The sequence below is a fragment of the Anas acuta genome, chromosome 1 (genome assembly GCF_963932015.1).
Source record: "Anas acuta chromosome 1, bAnaAcu1.1, whole genome shotgun sequence".
In the NCBI taxonomy this organism is placed as follows: Eukaryota; Metazoa; Chordata; class Aves; order Anseriformes; family Anatidae; genus Anas; species Anas acuta.
Window position 1 is genome coordinate 204972589 of NC_088979.1, and position 20744 is coordinate 204993332.

General features: G+C 47.0%; 2 long non-coding RNA genes across 3 annotated transcripts; both read left to right on the plus strand.

The window, feature by feature from the left end:
- The first annotated feature begins 973 nt into the window (after positions 1-973).
- Positions 974-2205, plus strand: LOC137850348 (uncharacterized). Its single transcript, XR_011092495.1, has 3 exons — positions 974-1061; positions 1484-1594; positions 2050-2205. It is a non-coding gene; the product is annotated as an uncharacterized lncRNA (long non-coding RNA).
- Positions 2206-4036: 1831 nt separating this feature from the next.
- On the plus strand, positions 4037-15250 carry LOC137850349 (uncharacterized). 2 transcript variants are annotated; one of them, XR_011092496.1, is made up of 7 exons: positions 4037-4522; positions 4622-4690; positions 4786-5005; positions 5683-5774; positions 7205-7314; positions 7767-7827; positions 7988-8078. It is a non-coding gene; the product is annotated as an uncharacterized lncRNA (long non-coding RNA). The 2 variants fall into 2 exon arrangements; XR_011092497.1 differs by lacking the exons at positions 7767-7827; positions 7988-8078 and adding an exon at positions 15198-15250.
- Positions 15251-20744: the final 5494 nt, after the last annotated feature.

A 20744-nucleotide genomic window follows, 5' to 3' on the forward strand; every position in this document is an offset into this window, starting at 1 on the left:
CCTTCTGCCTGGGCCGCACTTTTGGGTAAGCGTTTGGTTTTATTTCAGTTGTTTGGAGGGTTCTTTAGGTGGGTCAGAGTCTATGGACTGATGCGTTTCCTAGTAGAAACCGGTACGCATGTCTTTTTGAGGTGGCAACTGGTGGGATCTGTCATTGTAAAGCAATCTATTAGTAGGTGCTTGTATTGCACGTAGCTCTTCCTCAGGTGAGTAGTTGTTATGGCATTTTTACGGATAGTATGGTGATGTTACTTTGTGTGTTTGCTTTGTGGTTCTGGGTCCCTTCTGATTTTTGCAGAATTACGGGGCTTTCTGTGATTCTTTGCCTGTATGTCAAATATTATCATAGTCAAAACCTTGGTGGCAAAGCGATGGAGCAGGGTTTAGGAGACGTGTATCATGGAAGCTCCCTGTGTGAGCATGTGTCTGAAAATGGCAGCAGTGGGCATGTAAGGGGTAGTCTGTTTCAAGTTTAGGGACAGCTTGTTATATTTGTGGTGCTTTTGCCTGTGTGTTTTCTGTCTGTCGAGTGGTAGACCTTGCAGCCTTTTAGACTTTGTCCTTGAATTTACATAGTAGAAGTACGTTTATGAGGGGTTGCGAGGTACATTGTTTTTGGGAAACCGTGGGGTATGGTTCCTTGACCACATAAGTGCAGCAGTGCCTAGAGAGTGAGCAGGCTCACCTTCTTCTTCTCTGCAGAATAAGTCCGCCCGGGCCCCTTTCGGCGCGGCGCTGCCCGGGCCCATTTCTCAGGTAAATGTAGTGAGCAGATGAGGTAAAGAAGCTGGGAACAGAGAGGTATTGCACAGTAGCATGTTGCATCAGTAGTAGTAAGCGTTGTGGAGGAGGTGGGTGTCAGGGCTGGCATGCTTGTGAGTTCTGGTTCTCTGTTTTTGCAAGTGATGATGAACCTGTTTGACGTAATTCCATTTGAAAGAGTTCCAGTTACTTGAATGGTTGTGCTGTCCTTTCAATATTAAAAGCTGCAGCAAAAGCATGGGGATTGTTGCTTCTAGAAACAACACAGGTCACCTGTCTGCTCTCTGCATGGTTTTCAGGTAAAGCAGATCTTAAAATAAAATAAAATAATAATAATAAAAAAATAAAAACCAGCTGCTGCTGCTGCTCCTTTCTTTCTACTTCCTTGTGCTTTGCCCCTCCCCTTTTCCAGGTGATTGGGTTTGGGTGCTGGGCGGGGCCGAATGGTATATGAGCCCCAGGCATGCTATCAGAGAGCTCCTTCTGCCTGGGCTGCTCCTTGGGGTAAGTGCTTTGTTTTTCCTTCAGTCAATTGCAGGGTTCTCTAGGCAGACTGGAGTTTATAGATTTCTAGAATTTTTAAGTGCTTGGAATTTACTTAATAGAGGAATGTTTAGTAGAGGTTTGTGGCTTATTGTTTTCTAGGATGGTGGGGTACTCCGCTGTTTTTGAGCTGCACTTTAATCTCTAGATGTATAAACCCACTCGTTTTATTCTGCAGAGGACTAAAACCAGCTTGATTGCATGGTACCTGTGGCTTGAGAGCGTAGATGCAGCATTACCAAGAGACTGAGCAGGGTTGTATCAGAGTCACCTTTTTTATCTGCAAGGGGTAAGTCTGTGATTACCCCTGCCGGGGCTGCTGTGTGCGCATGTCTTTTTGGCATTTGTGGAGCTCAGTTGTTTCTTTTTTTTGTGTGTGTATGTGTATGTTCTAACTTCTTGTTTTTTTTGAGGGGTGAATAGTGTGCTTGCTGAGCGTGGTTGCCAGGTGGATGTGGGGAGCTTCTCAGGACTGGTAGGTTTGGTTTCTAGGAGTGTGCGGCATCCTTCCTGTGCGATGCGACTGATTGTTGGGTAGGAACATTCCAGCTCATATGTCTTAAGCAATGTAGCTTGTGTAGTGTGTGTTGTGTGGCCTGGGCAGAGTTTGCTGTGGTGCTGTGAGTGAAGAATCTCAGAGCTGGTGAGCAGCTGAAGTACCGGAGCTGGGAAGAGAGAGGTCTTGCAGCAGGTACGCTGTGGCTGTGAGGTGCCTCAGAGTGTGCGTTTCCCTTGTCTCTGCAGGTGCTTGGTTCAGTTGTGGAGAGGGAAGGGAAATCATCATGTCACGAAGCTCTGAGGGAAGGTGAGTGGTGTCAGCCTGGTCATCCCTTATCTGAAGCGAAGGGAAGACGCTCAGGTGTTTCCCTCAGAGGGTCCGGGGTGAGACTGTTTGGGATAGAGGAGCAGTGTAGCAGGTGGGTGCTTGCAAGCACAGTGGTTATTTTGTCCTTTTATGTTCCCAGGTGGCGTGGGTGATGCTGGCCGCTCCTTTCAAGCTTGGACCTAATTTGCAGGTCCAGAGGCAAGTGGCCTGCTGTTTTGAAAGGATAAAAGTAAAGCTGGGGTCGCTTATGTTTTTGAGGGATGGGTGCTACTGCTGGCAGCTGAATGTTTATCTTCTTCCTGCCTTTCTCCTTTGTTCAGGCTGCAATGCAGTGTGCAGTGCAGGATGTGTCAACCAGCTGCCTCTGCAGTGACTCTGGTGTGTGATGAGCAGAGGTAACTGTTGTTTTTGGGGTGCGGTTGTCACTGCAGTTATTTTCCTACATCCAGTAGAGTAAAATTCCAGTTTGCCTTTTAGAGGTGCTGTAAGTGGGTGAAGAGAACAGATGGAAGCATCTGCCACGTGGGGCAGGCAAGCGGCTGAGGTACAGGAGGGGATGAGAGTATGTGATTTTTTTCCCGGGGGTGGAATGGAATTGATTTTGTTGGTGTATAATCTGTTCTGCTCCTAGATTTTTCTTTCAATGCAAATAAAAGTTTGTGCTAATTCCATTTGAAGAAGTTCCAGTTACTTGCTGGGTCGTGTTGTCCTTTCAATGTTAAAAGCTGCAGCAAAAGCATGGGGATTATTGCTTCTAGAAACACCCCAGTTTTCTTGTCTGCAGTCTGCATGCTGTTGAGCAAAAGCAGATTTGAAAAAAAAAAAAAAGAAACAGGAAACACACAAAAAACAATAAGAAAAAAAAAACCACCATTGGGTCACTTCTGAACGCAATGATCATTTAATCCCTTTGTTTTCCCAGGTGGTGTGGATGATACTGGCTGCACTGTTGGAGCTTGGACTCGGAGAGGAAGAGGTGAGCAGAACCGTATGTTGCATCAGCGGTAGTCAGCATTGTGGAGCAGGTGGGCATCATGGCTGGCGTGCTAGTGAATGCTGGTACTCTGTTTTTTGCAGCTGATGATGAGCCTTCAATTGGCTAAGATGACAATCGGTGCCTGTGCATTTCTTGAGGCGGAGGAACTTTACCATGCAGCAACCTAAGAGCTAAGTTGTGGGGCACCTGGTATTTGCATATCTTGGGTGGCTAATGGGAGCTGGGAGCCAGAGCAGCATGGAGCGTGCTGGCTGAATAGACTTGGTGCCCCTGTGAGGGTGGTTCAGGCTGCTTGTGGCTGGGTCACCAGGCTAATAGAAGCAGCGGGATTATTTTGTAGCATGAGTGCGTGTGCCAGGCAGGACAGTTTCCTTCAGTTTGTCTGTCCTGTAGTGTTGCTTCTGCAGTGTCTGTTCTGTGCTTCTCGGGTCTTGATATCCTCCTGGCTTTTTAGACCGGACTGACCAGACAGGCAACTTGGTAGCTGTGCTGAAGGGCCTCAATGCTTGTTTTGTCATCATGGCTCTGATCAAGCAGCGACTGCAAGACAAGAAGTGCTCGAAAGTGCAGATCTGTTTCAGGTCTTGTGCATCATATTCGGTTTGAGATCACATCTGTTTCCATCCTCACTCTTGCAGAAGTCATCTGGGCCGCATCAGGAGCTCTTGCTTGGGAATTGATTTCCTAAGTGTCTTCTTAGGGGGTTTTCAGCCCCCATCCTTCTGGTCTCTTGTCTTGAAGGCAGGCTTTTTAGGCCTCCATCATCCCAGTTCTGGCAGTTGCTTCCAGTCGCGTGTCGTGACATTGGAGTCTCTGGTAGGGTCTGGTGCAGAGCACCTGTTCTGACTTGCTGTTGCCATAGGGCTTTCCTTTTGGGGGTCACTTTTTCTTGTGCCTTGTGTGTTTTGTTTGTAGTGTTTGTGGCGTGCCTGTGTGTGTATGTGTTTGGTCCGGAGCTGTCCTGCCTGGCAGTTAGTGATTAATGTGGCAGTGCATGGGTGTACTAATACATTGATGGGACTGTTTTGGCAAAGACATCCGGTCTGCCTCTGGGCACGTACTGAAGGGCAGCTGGCACAGTCATCTCTGTAGTGTTAGGCAGATGTGTGGGGGGGAGATTTGAGCTGCTTGTGAGCAGCTTCTCACATAGTGTTTGAACAGTGTGCTTGAGGAGGTCTGTCGAATCTTGAAAGCTTACAGATATGGGGTTTTACTTTTTTTTTTTTTCTTATTTCTTTCCTGTCCCCATTAGAGTGTAAACCCTAGGAGGAACCTGTCACAGGAAAGAGCTCCTTCTGGAACTGTTCAACCCTTGGTAGGCAACTTTTGTTTAATTTGTTTAAGGTGAAACACAGTGTACAACACGGGACTTGACCATAGCTGCTTTTGGCAAGGTGAGCGATGAACAGATGTAGCAGGTACTTTAGGGGTGCAGTTGTCACTGCAGTTACTTAACTACACAAAGTACAGTAAAAATCCTGTTTATATTTCAGAGGTGTATTGTAGCTGGCATAAGAGAGCAGATGGAAGCATCTGCCTCGAGGGCAGGTGAGGAGGCTGAGGTAAGGGAGCCGATGAGAGTAACTGTCCTAGCTGTGCTGTGGCTTTGGATGCTGCTTCAGCCTATGCTTTTTTGTTTCACATTTGTCTCACACAGGCTCAGAGGGGCCAAGCTGTACTCTGAAGAGCAGCACGAGAAGGGCGGGCTGGTTGTGAGCTGGATTGGAGCAGAACAGCCAAGTAGCACGAGGTGACTGTGAAGGGTATCCATCTTGCTTTGCAGGTGCCCTGGCAGGCTCTCCACAGAAGCGGTTGAGGATTTGAGAAGAGGTTGCAGCTCATCAAGGAGCGACACGTGCAGGGATGGCTTGAAAATGGTATGGCTGCTTTCTCTTCTGTTTATCAGGTGTCCCAGGCAATGTGGGCTGTGATGTTATTTCTTGAGAATCGGAACAAAGCAGGTGCTGATGGCGGTTTTTTGGTAAGCAAAGTGGTGCCCGAAGCCCTGTCCTGTGTAGCCTGAGCACGCCTCGCTGAGAATGAAGCTTGCTTTCCAGCAGTTCCCAAACCTGTTGAAGCTGAAATGCTGTGTCTGTTTTTTTGTGTTGGGGTTGCACCTTGGTTAGTGTAGGGATGGGTTTTAAGTGTGTGCAGAGGAGGGCCTGGCCCCAGTGTCCTGTAGCGTGTTTTGACCCATCAACATAGCCATTTAGTTCTCAGGTATCCTACTGAAGTGATTTTTTCCTGTGAGTGGAATGGAATAGAATTATTTTTTGGTGTGTAATCTGTTCTACTCCTAGATTGTTCTTTCTATGTAAATGAAAGATCGAGGTAATTCCAGATGGAAAAAGAAATCAATTGCTTGCTTAGTTGTATTGTCCTTTTAATATTCAAAGCTCCAGCAAAAGCATGGGGATTTTTTTTCCTATAAACACCCTAGCTCTCCTGTCTGCACTCTGTATGCTGTTGAGCTAAGCCTTATAAAGAAGTAAATAAACCACAGCTGTTGCTCCTTCTTTTTGTTTTTTGTGCTTTCCCCCTTGCACTTTCCCAGGTGATTGGCTTCAGGGTCCAGGTGAGACCTAGTGGTAACTGAGTTGCAGGTGTGCCATCAGAGAGCTCCTTCTGTCTGGGCTGCACTTTTGGGTAAGGGCTTTGTTTTTCCTTCAGTTGTTTGGAGGGTTCTTTAGGTGGGTCAGAGTCTATGGACTGATGCGTTTCCTAGTAGAAACGGGTACACATGTCTTTTTGAGGTGGCAGCTGGTAGGATCTGTCATTGTACAGAAATCTATTAGTAGGTGCTTGTATTGCACACGGCTCTTCCTCAGATGAGTTGTTGTTATAGCAGTTTTACGGATAGTATGGTGATGTTACTTTGTGTGTTTGCTTTGTGGTTCTGGGTCCCTTCTGAGTTTTGCAGAATTACGGGGCTTTCTGTGATTCTTTGCCTGTATGTCAAATATTATCAAAGTCAAAACCTTGTTGTTAAAGAGATGGAGCAGGGTTTAGGAGAAGTGTATCATGGAAGCTCCCTGTGTGAGCATGTGTCTGAAAATGGCAGCAGTGGGCATGTAAGGGGTAGTCTGTTTCAAGTTTAGGGACAGTTTGTTATATTTCTGGAGGTTTTGCTTGTGTGTTTTCTGTCTGTCGAGTCTTTAGACCATAAAGCCTTCTAGGCTTTATGTCCTTGAATTGACATATTAGAAGTACATTTATGAGGGGTTTCCAGGTACGTTGTTTTTGGGAAACTGTGGGGTATGGTTCCTTGAGTGCATAAGTGCAGTAGTGCCAAGAGAGTGAGCAGGGCCACCTTCTTCATCTCTGTAGAATGAGTCCATTTGGGCACACTTCTCAGGTAAATGTAGTGAGCAGATGAGGGAAAGGAGCTGGGAACAGAGAGGTATTTCACAGTAGCATGTTGCATCAGTAGTAGTAAGCGTTGCGGAGGAGGTGGGTGTCAGTGCTGGCGTGCTAGTGAATGCTGGTTCTCTGTTTTTGCAAGTGATGATGAACCTGTTGGACGTAATTCCATTTGAAAGAGTTCCTGTTACTGGCCTGGTCGTGTTGTTTTTTCAATGTTAAAAGCTGCAGTAAAAGCATGGGGATTGTTGCTTCTAGAAACACCACAGGTCACCTGTCTGCTCTCTGCATGTTTTCCCAGTAAAGCAGATCTTAAAAAAAAAAAAAATAAAAAAAAAATAAAAAGCAGTTGCTTCTGTTCCTGCTTTCTTTCTACTTCCTTGTGCTTTGCCCCTCCCCTTTCCCAGGTGATTGGGTTTGGGTGCTGGGCAGGGCTGAATGCTATATGAGCCCCAGGCATGCTATCAGAGAGCTCCTTCTGCCTGGGCTGCTCCTTGGGGTAAGTGCTTTGTTTTTCCTTTAGTCAGTTGCAGGGTTCTCTAGGCAGACTGGAGTCTATAGATTTCTAGAATTTTTAAGTGCTTGGAATTTACTTAATAGAGGAATGTTTAGTAGAGGTTTGTGGCTTATTGTTTTTTAGGATGGTGCGATACTCCTCTGTTTTTGAGCTGCACTTTAATCTCTAGATGTATAAACCCACTCGTTTTATTCTGCAGAGGACTAAAACCAGCTTGATTACCGGCTACATGTGGCTTGACAGCGTAGATGCAGCATTGCCAAGAGACTGAGCAGGGTTGTATCATAGTCACCTTTTCATCTGCAAAGGGTAAGTCTGTGATTACCCCTGCTGGGGCTGCTGTGTGCGCATGTCTTTTTGGCATTTGTGGAGCTCGGTTGTTTTTTTTTTTGTGTGTGTAAGTTCTAAGTTTATTTTTTTTTTGATGGCTGAATAGTGTGTGTGCTGAGCGTGGTTGGCAGGAGGAATCGGGAAGCTGCTCAGGACTGGTAGGTTTGGTTTCTAGGAGTGTGCAGCATCCTTCCTGTGCGATGCGACTGATTGTTGGGTGGGAATGTACCAGCTTGTGTGTGCTGGGCAATGTAGCTTGTGTAGTGTGTGTTGTGTGGTCTAGGCAGAGTTTGCTGTGGCGCTGTGAGCGTAGAATCTGAGTTAGAGCTGGTGGGCAGCTGAAGTACCGGAGCTGGGAAGAGAGAGGTCTTGCAGCAGGTACGCTGTGGCTGTGAGGTGCCTCAGAGTGTGCTTTTCTCTTGCCTCTGCAGGTGCTTTGTGCAGTTGTGGAGAGGGAAGGGAAATCGTCATGTCACGAAGCTCTGAGGGAAGGTGAGTGGTGTCAGCCTGGTCATGCCTTATCCGAAGCGAAGTGAAGACGCTCAGGTGTTTCCCTCAGAGGGTCCGGGGTGAGACTGTTTGGGATAGAGGAGCAGTGTAGCAGGTGGGTGCTTGCAAGCACAGTGGTCATTTTGTCCTTTTATGTTCCCAGGTGGTGTGGGTGATGCTGGCCGCTCCTTTCAAGCTTGGACCTAATTTGCAGGTCCAGAGGCAAGTGGCCTGCTGTTTTGAAAGGATAAAAGTAAAGCTGGGGTCGCTTATGTTTTTGAGGGATGGGTGCTACTGCTGGCAGCTGAACGTTTATCTTCTTCCTGCCTTTCTCCTTTGTTCAGGCTGCAATGCAGTGTGCAGTGCAGGATGTGTCAACCAGCTGCCTCTGCAGTGACTCTGGTGTGTGATGAGCAGAGGTAACTGTTGTTTTTGGGGTGCGGTTGTCACTGCAGTTATTTTCCTACATCCAGTAGAGTAAAATTCCAGTTTGCCTTTTAGAGGTGCTGTAAGTGGGTGAAGAGAACAGATGGAAGCATCTGCCACGTGGGGCAGGCAAGCGGCTGAGGTACAGGAGGGGATGAGAGTATGTGATTTTTTTCCCGGGGGTGGAATGGAATTGATTTTGTTGGTGTATAATCTGTTCTGCTCCTAGATTTTTCTTTCAATGCAAATAAAAGTTTGTGCTAATTCCATTTGAAGAAGTTCCAGTTACTTGCTGGGTCGTGTTGTCCTTTCAATGTTAAAAGCTGCAGCAAAAGCATGGGGATTATTGCTTCTAGAAACACCCCAGTTTTCTTGTCTGCAGTCTGCATGCTGTTGAGCAAAAGCAGATTTGAAAAAAAAAAAAAGAAACAGGAAACACACAAAAAACAATAAGAAAAAAAAAATTTTGTTGGTGTATAATCTGTTCTCCTCCTGGATTTTTCTTTCAATGTAAATAGAAGTTTGAGCTAATTCCAGTTAAGAAAGTTCCAGTTAATTGCAGGGTCATGTTGTCCTTTCAATGTTATAAGCTGCAGCAAAAGCATGGGGATTGTTGCTTCTAGAAACACCCCAGTTCTCTTGTTTGTGCTCTGCATGCTGTTGAGCTAAGGCAGATTTAAAAAAAAGAAATAAAGGAAACACACACAAAAACCACCTCCAACAACAAAAAACACCATTGGCTGACTTGTTCTGAATGCAACGATCATTTAATCCCTTTATTTTCCCAGGTGGTGTGGATGATACTGGCTGCACTGTTGGAGCTTGGACTTGGAGAGGAACAGGTGAGCACAATCGTATGTTGCATCAGTAGTAGTCAGCATTGTGGAGAAGGTGAGCAATGGGGCTGGTGTCCTAGTGAATGCTGTTTCTCTGTTTTTGCAGCTGATGATGAGCCTTCAATTGACTAAGATGACAATCGGTGCCTGTGTATTTCTTGAGGCAGAGGGACTTTACCATGCAGCAACCTGAGAGCTAAGTTGGGGGGCACCTGGTATTTGCATATCTGGGGTGGCTAATGGGAGCTGTGAGCCAGAGCAGCGTGGTGCCTGCTGGCTGAATAGACTTGGTGCCACTGTGAGGGTGGTTGAGGCTGAGTCACGTTCAGGCTGCTTGTGGCTGGGTCACCAGGCTAATAGGAGCAGCAGGATTATTTTGTAGCTTGAGTGCGTGCGCCAGGCAGGACAGTTTCCTTCAGTTTGAGCTAATTCCAGTTAAGAAAGTTCCAGTTACTTGCTGGGTCGTGTTGTCCTTTCAATGTTAAAAGCTGCAGCAAAAGCATGGGGATTATTGCTTCTAGAAACACCCCAGTTCTCTTGTCTGCATGCTGTTGAGCTAAAGCAGACTAAAAAATAAATACAGGAAACACACACACACACACACACACACACACAAACAGTAACAAAAAAACCAACACCATTGGCTGACTTGTGAATGCAACGATCATGTAATCCCTTTGTTTTCCCAGGTGGAGTGGATGATACTGGCTGCACTGTTGGAGCTTGGATTCGGAGAGGAAGAGGTGAGCAGAACCGTATGTTGCATCAGCGGTAGTCAGCATTGTGGAGAAGGTGGGCATCGTGGCCGGCGTGCTAGTGAATGCTGGTACTCTGTTTCTTGCAGCTGATGATGAGCCTGGCAATTGACTAAGATGACAATCGGTGCCTGTGCATTTCTTGAGGCGGAGGGACTTTACCATGCAGCAACCTGAGAGCTAAGTTGTGGGGCACCTGGTATTTGCATATCTTGGGTGGCTAATGGGAGCTGGGAGCCAGAGCAGCATGGAGCGTGCTGGCTGAATAGACTTGGTGCCCCTGTGAGGGTGGTTCAGGCTGCTTGTGGCTGGGTCACCAGGCTAATAGAAGAGGCAGGATTATTTTGTAGCGTGAGTGCGTGCGCCAGGCAGGACAGTTTCCTTCTGTTGGTCTGTCCTGTAGTGTTGCTTCTGCAGTGTCTGTTCTGTGCTTCTTGGGTCTTGATATCCTCATGACTTTTGACTCTGGACTGACCAGACAGGCGACTCGGTGGCTGTGCTGAAGGGCCTCAATGCTTGTTTTGTCATCATGGCTCTGATCCGAGAACTTCTTGTCTTGCAGTCGCTGCTTGAACTGCAGATCTGTTTCAGGTCTTGTGCATCGTATTCGGTTTGAGATCACGTCTGTTTCCATCCTCACTCTTGCAGAAGTCGTCTGGGCCGCATCAGGAGCTCTTGCTTGGGAATTGATTTCCTGAGAGTTGTCTTAGGGGGTTTTCAGTCCCCATCCTTCTGGTCTCTTGTCTTGAAGGCAGGCTTTTTAGGCCTCCATCATCCTAGTTCTGACAGTTGCTTCCAGTCGCGTGTTGTGACATTTGAGTCTCTGGTAGGGTCTGGTGCAGAGCACCTGTTCTGACTTGCTGTTGCCATAGGGCTTTCCCCCGGGGGTCACTTTTTCTTGCGCCTAGTGTTGTGTGTTTTGTTTGTAGTGTTTGTGGCGTGCCTGTGTGTGTACGTGTTTGGTCTGGAGCTGTCCTGCCTGGCAGTTAGTGATAATAGCTAACGTGGCAGTGCATGGGTGTACTAATACATTGATGGGACTGTTTTGGCGTAGACATCTGCCTCTGGGCGCATACTGAAGGACAGCTGGCACAGTCATCTCTGGAGGTTGGCAGATGTGGATTTGGCAGAGTTGAGCTGCTTGCGAGCAGCTGTTTGCATAGTGCTTGAATGGTGTACTGTTGAATCTTGAAAGCTTACAGATATGGGGTTTTGAATTTTTTTATTTTTATTTCTTTCCTGTCCCCAGTAGAGTGTATACCGTAGTAGGAACTGCCCACAGGAAAGAGCTCCTTCTGGAACTGTTCATCAGTCGGTAGGCAGCTCGGTGCCTGTCTTGATCTACTTCTGAGGTGCTGAGGCAAGGGGGCTGCTGTTTTGAAATGATAATATCGTTAATTGGGTCCCTTTGTGTTGTGGAGGGATGGGTGCTAATGGTGGCAGGTGAATGATTGATTCTCTTGTGGCTGTTTTCATTTGTTTAAGGTGAAACACAGTGTACAACACGGGACTTGACGACCGGAGCTGCTTTTGGCAAGGTGAGCGATGAGCAGATGTAGAAGGTACTTTAGGGGTGCAGTTGTCACTGCAGTTAGTTAACTGCACAAAATACAGTAAAAATCCTGTTTATTTTATATTTCCGAGGTGTTGTAGCTGGCCTAAGAGAGCAGATGGAAACATCTGCCTCGAGGGCAGGTGAGGGGGCCGAGGTAAGGGAGCAGATGAGAGTAACTGTCCCAGCTGTGCTGTGGCTTTGGATGCTGCTTCAGCCTGTGGTTTTCTTTCTCTTTTGCAGGTGTCTCGCACAGGCTGAGTGGGGCCAAGCTGCACTCTGAAGAGCAGCACGAGAAGGGCGGGCTGGTTGTGAGCTGGATTGGAGCAGAACTGCCAAGTAGCACGAGGTGAGTGCGAAGGGTCTTGCTTTGCAGGTGCCATGGCAGGCTCTCCACAGAAGCGGTTGAGGATTGGAGAAGAGGTTGCGGATGATCAAGGAGCGACATGTGCAGGGATGGCTTGAAAAGGGTATGGCTGCTTTCTCTTCTGTTTATCAGGTGTCCCAAGCAACGTGGGCTGTGATGTTAGTGTTTAGTATCGGAACAAAGCAGGTGCTGATGGTGGTCTTCTTCGGTAGGCAAAGAGGTGCCCAAAGCCCCGTCCTGTGTAGCCTGAGCACACCTCGCTGAGGATGAAGCATGCTTTCCAGCAGTTCCCAAAACTGTGTTGAAGCTGAAATGCTGTGTCTGTGTTTGTGTTGGGGTTGCTCCTTGGGGAGTGTAGGGATGGGTTTTAAGTGGGTGCAGAGGAGGGCCTGGCCCCAGTGTCCTGTAGTGTGTTTTAACCCATCAGCATGGCCTTTTGGTTCTCAGGTAGCTTACTGAATAAATGATTTTTCCTGCAAGTGGAATGGAATTGAATTCTTTTTTTGGCACGTAATCAGTTCTGCTCCTAGACTTTTCTTTCTATGTAAATAAAAGCTTGAGCTAATTCCAGATGGGAAAAAAAAATCAACTACTTGCTTGGTCATTTTGTCCTTTTAGTATCCAAAACATTTAAGCGCGGTGCTGCCCCGGGCCCGTTACAGCGCGGCGCCGCCCCGGGCCCATTTCTCAGGTGGAGCTACTGAGCATGTGAGGTAAAGGAGCTGGGAACAGAGAGGTATTGCACAATGGTATGTTGCATCAGTAGTAGTCAGTGTTGTACAGGAGGTGGCTATCAGTGCTGGCACGCTAGTGAATGTTCGTTCTCTATTTTTGGAAGTGATGATGAAGCTGTTTGACGTAATTCCATTTGAAAAAGTTCCAGTTACTGCCCTGGTCGTGTTGTCCTTTCAATGTTAAAAGCTGCAGCAAAAGCATGGGGATTGTTGCTTCTAGAAACACCACAGGTCACCTGTCTGCTCTCTGCATGTTTTTCAAGTAAAGCAGGGGTAGGGGTAGTCTGTTTCAAGATTAGGGACAGCTTGTTATATTTCTGGAGCTTTTGTCTGTGTGTTTTCTGTCTGTCGAGTGTTTAGACCTTGCAGCCTTCTAGACTTTGTCCTTGAATTTACATAGTAGAAGTACGTTTATGAGGGGTTGCCAGGTACGTTTTTTTTGGGAAACCGTGGGGTATGGTTCCTTGACCACATAAGTGCAGCAGTGCCTAGAGAGTGAGCAGGCTCGCCACCTTCTTCTCTGCAGAATAAGTCCGCCCGGCCCCATTTCGGCGTGGCGCCGCCCGGCCCCATTTGTCATGTGGAGCTACTGAGCAGGTGAGGTAAAGGAGCTGGGAACAGACAGTTATTGCACAATGATATGTTGTCTTAGTAGTAGTGAACGTTGTGCAGGAGGTGGTTATTAGGGCTGGCATGCTGTTGAATGCTGGTTCTCTGTGTTTACAGATGGGGATGAGTCTGTTTAAACAAATTCTAGTTCAAAAAGTTTCAGATACTACCTTGGTGGAATGGAATTAATTTTGTTGGTGTATAATCTGTTCTGCTCGTAGATTTTTCTTTCAATGCAAATAAAAGTTTGAGCTAATTCCATTTGAAAAAGTTTCAGTTACTTGCTGGGTCGTGTTGTCCTTTCAATGTTAAAAGCTGCAGCAAAAGCATGGGGATTGTTGCTTCTAGAAACACCCTAGGTCTCCTGTCTGCTCTCTGCATGTTTTTCAAGTAAAGCAGATCATTAAAAAAAAAAAAAAAAAAACAACAACAACAAAAAAAAAACAAAGAAAATAATAAAAAACAGCTGCTGCTGCTTTCTTTCTACTTCCTTGTGCTTTGCCCCTCCCCTTTTCCAGGTGATTGGGTTTGGGTGCTGGGCAGGGCTGAATGCTATATGAGCCCCAGGCATGCTATCAGAGAGCTCCTTCTGCCTGGGCTGCTCCTTGGGGTAAGCGCTTTGTTTTTCCTTCAGTCAGTTGCAGGGTTCTCTAGGCAGGCTGGAGTCTATGGATTTCTAGAATTTTTAAGTGCTTGGAATTCATTTAATAGAGGGGTGTTTAGTAGAGGTTTGTGGCTTATTGTTTTTTAGGATGGTGCGATACTCCTCTGTTTTTGAGATGCACTTTAATCTCTAGACGTATAAACCCACTCGTTTTATTCTGCAGAGGACTAAAACCAGCTTGATTACCGGCTACATGTGGCTTGACAGTGTAGATGCAGCATTACCAAGAGACTGAGCAGAGTTGTATCAGAGTCACCTTTTTTATCTGCAAAGGGTAAGTCTGTGATTACCCCTGCCGAGGCTGCTGTGTGCGCATGTCTTTTTGGCATTTGTGGAGCTCGGTTGTTTTTCTTTGTGTGTATGCATGTTCTTTTTTTTTTTTTTGGTGGTCAAATAGTGTGTTTGCTGAGTGTGGTTAGAATGAGGAGGTGGGGAGCTGCTCAGGACTGGTAGGTTTGGTTTCTAGGAGTGTGTGGCATCCTTCCTGTGTGACGTGACTAATTGTTGGGCTGGAACGTTCCAGCTTGTGTGTCTTAGGCAATGTAGCTTGTGTAGTGTGTGTTGTGTGGCCCGGGCAGAGTTTGCTGTGGTGCTGTGGGCGAAGAATCTCAGAGCTGGTGAGCAGCTGAAGGCACCTCACAGCCACAGTGTACCTGCTGCAATAATACCTCTCTCTCCCAGCTGGAGAGAGCTGGGAAGAGAGAGGTATTATTGCAGCAGGTACACTGTGGCTGTGAGGTGCCTCAGAGTGCGCTTTTTTGTCTTTTTTTTGCAGGTGCTTTGTGCAGTCGTGGACAGGAAAGGGAAATACTCGTGTCACGGAGCAGTGAGGGAAGGTGAGTGTTGTCAGCCTGGTCATCTCTTATCTGAAGGGAAGATGCTCAGGTGTTTCCCTGTAAGGGTCCGAGGTGGCAGTGTAGATGCAGCATTACCAAGAGCCTGAGCAGGGTTGTATCAGAGTCTGCTCTTTCCTCTGCAAAAGGGTAAGTCTGTGATTACCCCTGCTGGGGCTGCTTTGTGTGCGTGTCTTTTTGGTATTTATGGAGCTTAGTTGTTTTTTGTGTGTGTATGTTCTAAGTTTTTGTTTTTTTTTGAGGGGCAAATAGTGTGTGTGCTGAGCGTGGTTGGCAGGAGGAGGTGGGGAGCTGCTCAGGACTGGTAGGTTTGGTTTCTCGGGGCGTGCGGCAGCCTTCCTGTGCAATGCGACTGATTGTTGGCCGGAACGTTCCAGCTTGTGTGTCTTAGCCATTGTAGCTTGTGTAGTGTGTGTTGTGTGGCCCGGGCAGTGTTTGCTGTGCTGCTGTGCGCAAAGAACCTGAGTTAAAGCTGGTGAGCAGCTGAAGTACCGGAGCTGGGAAGAGAGAGGTATTGCAGCAGGTACGCTGTGGCTGTGAGGTGCCTCAGAGTGTGTGTTTCTCTTGTCTCTGCAGGTGCTTTGTGCAGTTGTGGAGAGGGAAGGGAAATCTTCATGTCACGAGGCTCTGAGGGAAGGTGAGTGGTGTCAGCCATGTCATCCCTTATCCGAAGCGAAGGGAAGACGCTCAGGTGTTTCCCTGTGAGGGTCTGAGTTGAGGCTGTTTGGGATAGAGGAGCAGTGTGGCAGGTGGGTGCTTGCAAGCACAGTGGTCATTGTATCCTTTTGTGTTCCCAGGTGGCGTGGGTGATGCTGGCCGCTCCTTTCAAGCTTGGACCTAATTTGCAGGTACAGAGGCAAATGGCCTGCTGTTTTGAAAGGATAAAAGTAAAGCTGGGGTCGCTTATGTTGTTGAGGGATGGGTGCTACTGCTGGCAGCTGAATGTTTATCTTCTGCCTGTGTTTTGCCTTTCATTAGGCTGAAATGCAGTGTGTAGTGCGCAGTGCAGGACGTCTCAACCCGAGCTGCCTCTGCAGTGACTCTGGTGCGTAATGAGCAGAGGTAGCTGTTATTTTTGGGGTGTGGTTGTCACTGCAGTTATTTTCCTACATCCAGTAGAGTAAAATTCCAGTTTGCCTTTTAGAGGTGCTATAAGTGGGTGAAGAGAACAAATGGAAGCATCTGCCATGTGGGGCAGGCAGGCGGCTGAGGTACAGGAGGGGATGAGAGTATGTGATTTTTTCCCGGGGGTGGAATGGAATTGATTTTGTTGGCGTATAATCTGTTCTGCTCCTAGATTTTTCTTTCTATTTAAAAAAAAAAAAAAGTTTGAGCTAATTCCAGTTAAAGTTCCAGTTACTTGCTGGGTCGTATTGTCCTTTTAATTTTCAAAGCTGCAGCAAAAGCATGGGGATTGTTGCTTCTAGAAACACCCCAGTTCTCTTGTTTGTGCTCTGCATGCTGTTGAGCTAAGGCAGATTTAAAAAAAAGAAATAAAGGAAACGCACACAAAAACCAACAACAACAAAAAACACCATTGGCTGACTTGTTGTGATTGCAACGAACATTTAATCCCTTTGTTTTCCCAGGTGGTGTGGATGATACTGGTTGCACTGTTGGAGCTTGGACTCGGAGAGGAACACGTGAGCACAATTGTATGTTGCATCAGCAGTAGTCAGCATTGTGGAGAAGGTGAGCAATGGTGCTGGTGTCCTAGTGAATGCTGTTACTCTGTTTTTGCAGCTGATGATGAGCCTGGCAATTGACTATCATGAAAATCAGTGCCTGTGCATTTCTTGAGGCGGAGGGACTTTGCCATGCAGCAACCTGAGAGCTAAGTTGGGGGGCACCTGGTATTTGCATATCTGGGGTGGCTAATGGGAGCTGGGAGCCAGAGCAGCATGGAGGCAGCTGGCTGAATAGACTTGGTGCCACTGTGAGGGGTGGTTCAGGCTGGGTCACGTTCTGGGTGCTTGTGGCTGGGTCACCAGGCTAATAGAAGCAGCGGGATTATTTTGTAGCATGAGTGCGTGTGCCAGGCAGGACAGTTTCCTTCAGTTTGTCTGTCCTGTAGTGTTGCTTCTCCATTGTGTGTTGTGAATTATGGTCTCCTTGGGTCTTGATATTCTCCTAACTTTTTACACAGGACTGACTAGACAGGCGACTTGGTAGCTGTGCTGAAGGGCCTCAATGCTTGTTTTGTCATCATGGCTGTGATCCGAGCACTTTTTGTCTTGCAGTTGCTGCTTAAAGTGCAGATAAGTTTCAGGTCTTGTGATCTCAAGCTGAATATGATGCACATCTGTTTCCATCCTCACTCTTGCAGAAGTCGTCTGGGCCGTATCAGGAGCTCTTGCTTGGGAATTGATTTCCTGAGAGTTGTCTTAGGGGGTTTTCAGTCCCCATCCTTCTGGTCTCTTGTCTTGAAGGCAGGCTTTTTAGGCCTCCATCATCCCAGTTCTGGCAGTTGCTTCCAGTCGCGTGTCGTGACATTGGAGTCTCTCGTAGGGTCTGGTGCAGAGCACCTGTTCTGACTTGCTGTTGCCGTAGGGCTTTCCTTTTGGGGGTCACTTTTTCTTGTGCCTTGCGTTGTGTGTTTTGTTTGTAGTGTTTGTGGCGTGCCCGTGTGTGTATGTGTTTGGTCTGGAGCTGTCCTGCCTGGCAGTTAGTGATTAATGTGGCAGTGCATGGGTGTACTAATACATTGATGGGACTGTGTTGGCAAAGACATCCGGTCTGCCTCTGGGCACGTACTGAGGGGCAGCTGGCACAGTCATCTCTGGTAGTTGGCAGATGTGGATTTGGGAGAGTATATCTGCTTGTGAGCAGCTGTTTGTATAGTGCTTGAACGGTGTGCTTGAGGAGGTCTGTTGAATCTTGAAAGCTTACAGATACGGGGTTTTGAAACTTTTATTTTTTATTACTATTCTGTCCCCAGTAGAGTGTAAACCTTTGGAGGAACCTTTCACGGAAAGAGCTCCTTCTGGAACTGTTCATCAGTTGGTAGGCAACTCGGTGACTGTCTTGATCTACTTCTGAGGTGCTGAGGTATTGGGGCTTCTGTTTTGAAATGATAATATTGTAAATGGGGTCCCTTTGTGTTGTTGAGGGATGGGTGCTAATGCTGGCAGGTGAATGACTATCTTGTGACTGTTTTCATTTGTTGAAGGTGAAACACAGTGTACAACACGGGACTTGACCGGAGCTGCTTTTGGCAAGGTGAGCGATGAGCAGATGTAGCAGGTACTTTAGGGGTGCAGTTGTCACTGCAGTTAGTTAACTGCACAAAATACAGTAAAAATCCTGTTTATATTTCAGGGGTATTGTAGCTGGCCTAAGAGAGCAGATGGAAGCATATGCCTCGAGGGGAGGTGAGGGGGCAGATGTAAGGGAGCAGATGAGAGTAACTGTCCCAGCTGTGCTGTGGCTTTGGATGCTGCTTCAGCCTGTGCTTTTCTTTTTGTTTCACTTTTGTCTCAGGCTGAGTGGGGCCAAGCTGCACTCTGAAGAGCAGCACGAGAAGGGCGGGCTGGTTGTGAGCTGGATTGGAGCAGAACTGCCAAGTAGCACGAGGTGACTGCGAAGGGTCTTGCTTTGCAGGTGCCATGGCAGGCTCTCCACAGAAGAGGCTGAGGATTTGAGAAGAGGTTGCAGCTCATCAAGGAGCGACATGTGCAGGGATGGCTTAAAAATGGTATGGCTGCTTTCTCTTCTGTTTATCAGGTGTCCCAGGCAACGTGGGCTGTGATGTTAGTTCCTGAGAACTGGAACAAAGCAGGTGCTGATAATGGTCTTCTTTGGTAGGCAAAGAGCTGCCCGAAGCCCCGTCCTGTGTAACGTGAGCATGCCTCTCTGAGTATGAAGCTTGCTTTCCAGTAGTTCCCAAAACTGTGTTGAAGCTGAAATGCTGCGTCTGTTTTTTTGTGTTGGGGTTGTACCTTGGTGAGTGAAGGGATGGGTTTTAAGTGGGTGCAGAGGAGGGCCTGGCCCCAGTGTTCTGTAGTGTGTTTTGACCCACCAGCATAGCCTTTTGATTCTCAGATATCCTACTGAAGTGATTTTTTCCTGTGAGTGGAATGAAATTGAATTATTTTTTGGCGTGTAATCTGTTCTGCTCCTAGATTGTTCTTTCTGTGTAAATGAAAGATCGAGGTAATTCCAGATGGAAAAAGAAATCAGTTGCTTACTTGGATGTATTGTCCTTTCAATATTCAAAGCTGCAGCAAAAGCATGGGGATTTTTGTTTCTAGAAACACCTCAGCTCTCCTGTCTGCACTCTGCATGCTGTTGAGCTAAGCCTTATAAAAGCAAATAAACCACAGCTGCTGCTCCTCCTCTTTCTACTTTCATGTGCTTTCCCCCTGCACTTTCCCAGGTGATTGGCTTCAGGGTCCAGGTGGGACCTAGTGGTAACTGAGTTGCAGGTATGCCATCAGAGAGCTCCTTCTGCCTGGGCTGCACTTTTGGATAAGCGTTTGGTTTTATTTCAGTTGTTTGGAGGGTTCTTTAGGTGGGTCAGAGTCTATGGACTGATGCGTTTCCTAGTAGAAACGGGTACGCATGTCTTTTTGAGGTGGCAACTGGTGGGATCTGTCATTGTAAAGCAATCTATTAGTAGGTGCTTGTATTGCACGCAGCTCTTCCTCAGGTGAGTAGTTGTTATGGCATTTTTACGGATAGTATGGTGATGTTACTTTGTGTGTTTGCTTTGTGGTTCTGGTTCCCTTCTGATTTTTGCAGAATTACGGGGCTTTCTGTGATTCTTTGCCTGTATGTCAAATATTATCATAGTCAAAACCTTGGTGGCAAAGCGATGGAGCAGGGTTTAGGAGAAGTGTATCATGGAAGCTCCCTGTGTGAGCATGTGTCTGAAAATGGCAGCAGTGGGCATGTAAGGGGTAGTCTGTTTCAAGTTTAGGGACAGCTTGTTATATTTCTGGAGCTTTTGCCTGTGTGTTTTCTGTCTGTCGAGTGGTAGACCTTGCAGCCTTTTAGACTTTGTCCTTGAATTTACATAGTAGAAGTACGTTTATGAGGGGTTGCGAGGTACATTGTTTTTGGGAAACCGTGGGGTATGGTTCCTTGACCACATAAGTGCAGCAGTGCCTAGAGAGTGAGCAGGCTCACCTTCTTCTTCTCTGCAGAATAAGTCCGCCCGGGCCCCTTTCGGCGCGGCGTTGCCCGGGCCCATTTCTCAGGTAAATGTAGTGAGCAGATGAGGTAAAGAAGCTGGGAACAGAGAGGTATTGCACAGTAGCATGTTGCATCAGTAGTAGTAAGCGTTGTGGAGGAGGTGGGTGTCAGGGCTGGCATGCTTGTGAGTTCTGGTTCTCTGTTTTTGCAAGTGATGATGAACCTGTTTGACGTAATTCCATTTGAAAAAGTTCCAGTTACTGGCCTGGTCGTGTCGTCCTTTCAAAGTTAAAAGCTGCAGCCAAAGCATGGGGATTGTTGCTTCTAGAAACACCACAGGTCACCTGTCTGCTCTCTGCATGGTTTTCAGGTAAAGCAGATCTTAAAATAAAATAAAATAATAATAATAAAAAAATAAAAATCAGCTGCTGCTGCTGCTCCTTTCTTTCTACTTCCTTGTGCTTTGCCCCTCCCCTTTTCCAGGTGATTGGGTTTGGGTGCTGGGCGGGGCCGAATGGTATATGAGCCCCAGGCATGCTATCAGAGAGCTCCTTCTGCCTGGGCTGCTCCTTGGGGTAAGTGCTTTGTTTTTCCTTCAGTCGGTTGCAGGGTTCTCTAGGCAGGCTGGAGTTTATAGATTTCTAGAATTTTTAAGTGCTTGGAATTCACTTAATAGAGGGATGTTTAATAGAGGTTTCTGGCTCACTGTTTTTTTGGGATGGTGGGATACTCTTCTGTTTTTGAGCTGTATTTTAATCTCTAGATGTATAAACCCACTTGTGTAATTCTCCAGAGGACTAAAACCAGCTTGATTGCATGGTACCTGTGGCTTGAGAGCGTAGATGCAGCATTACCAAGAGACTGAGCAGGGTTGTATCAGAGTCACCTTTTTTATCTGCAAGGGGTAAGTCTGTGATTACCCCTGCCGGGGCTGCTGTGTGCGCATGTCTTTTTGGCATTTGTGGAGCTCGGTTGTTTCTTTTTTTTGTG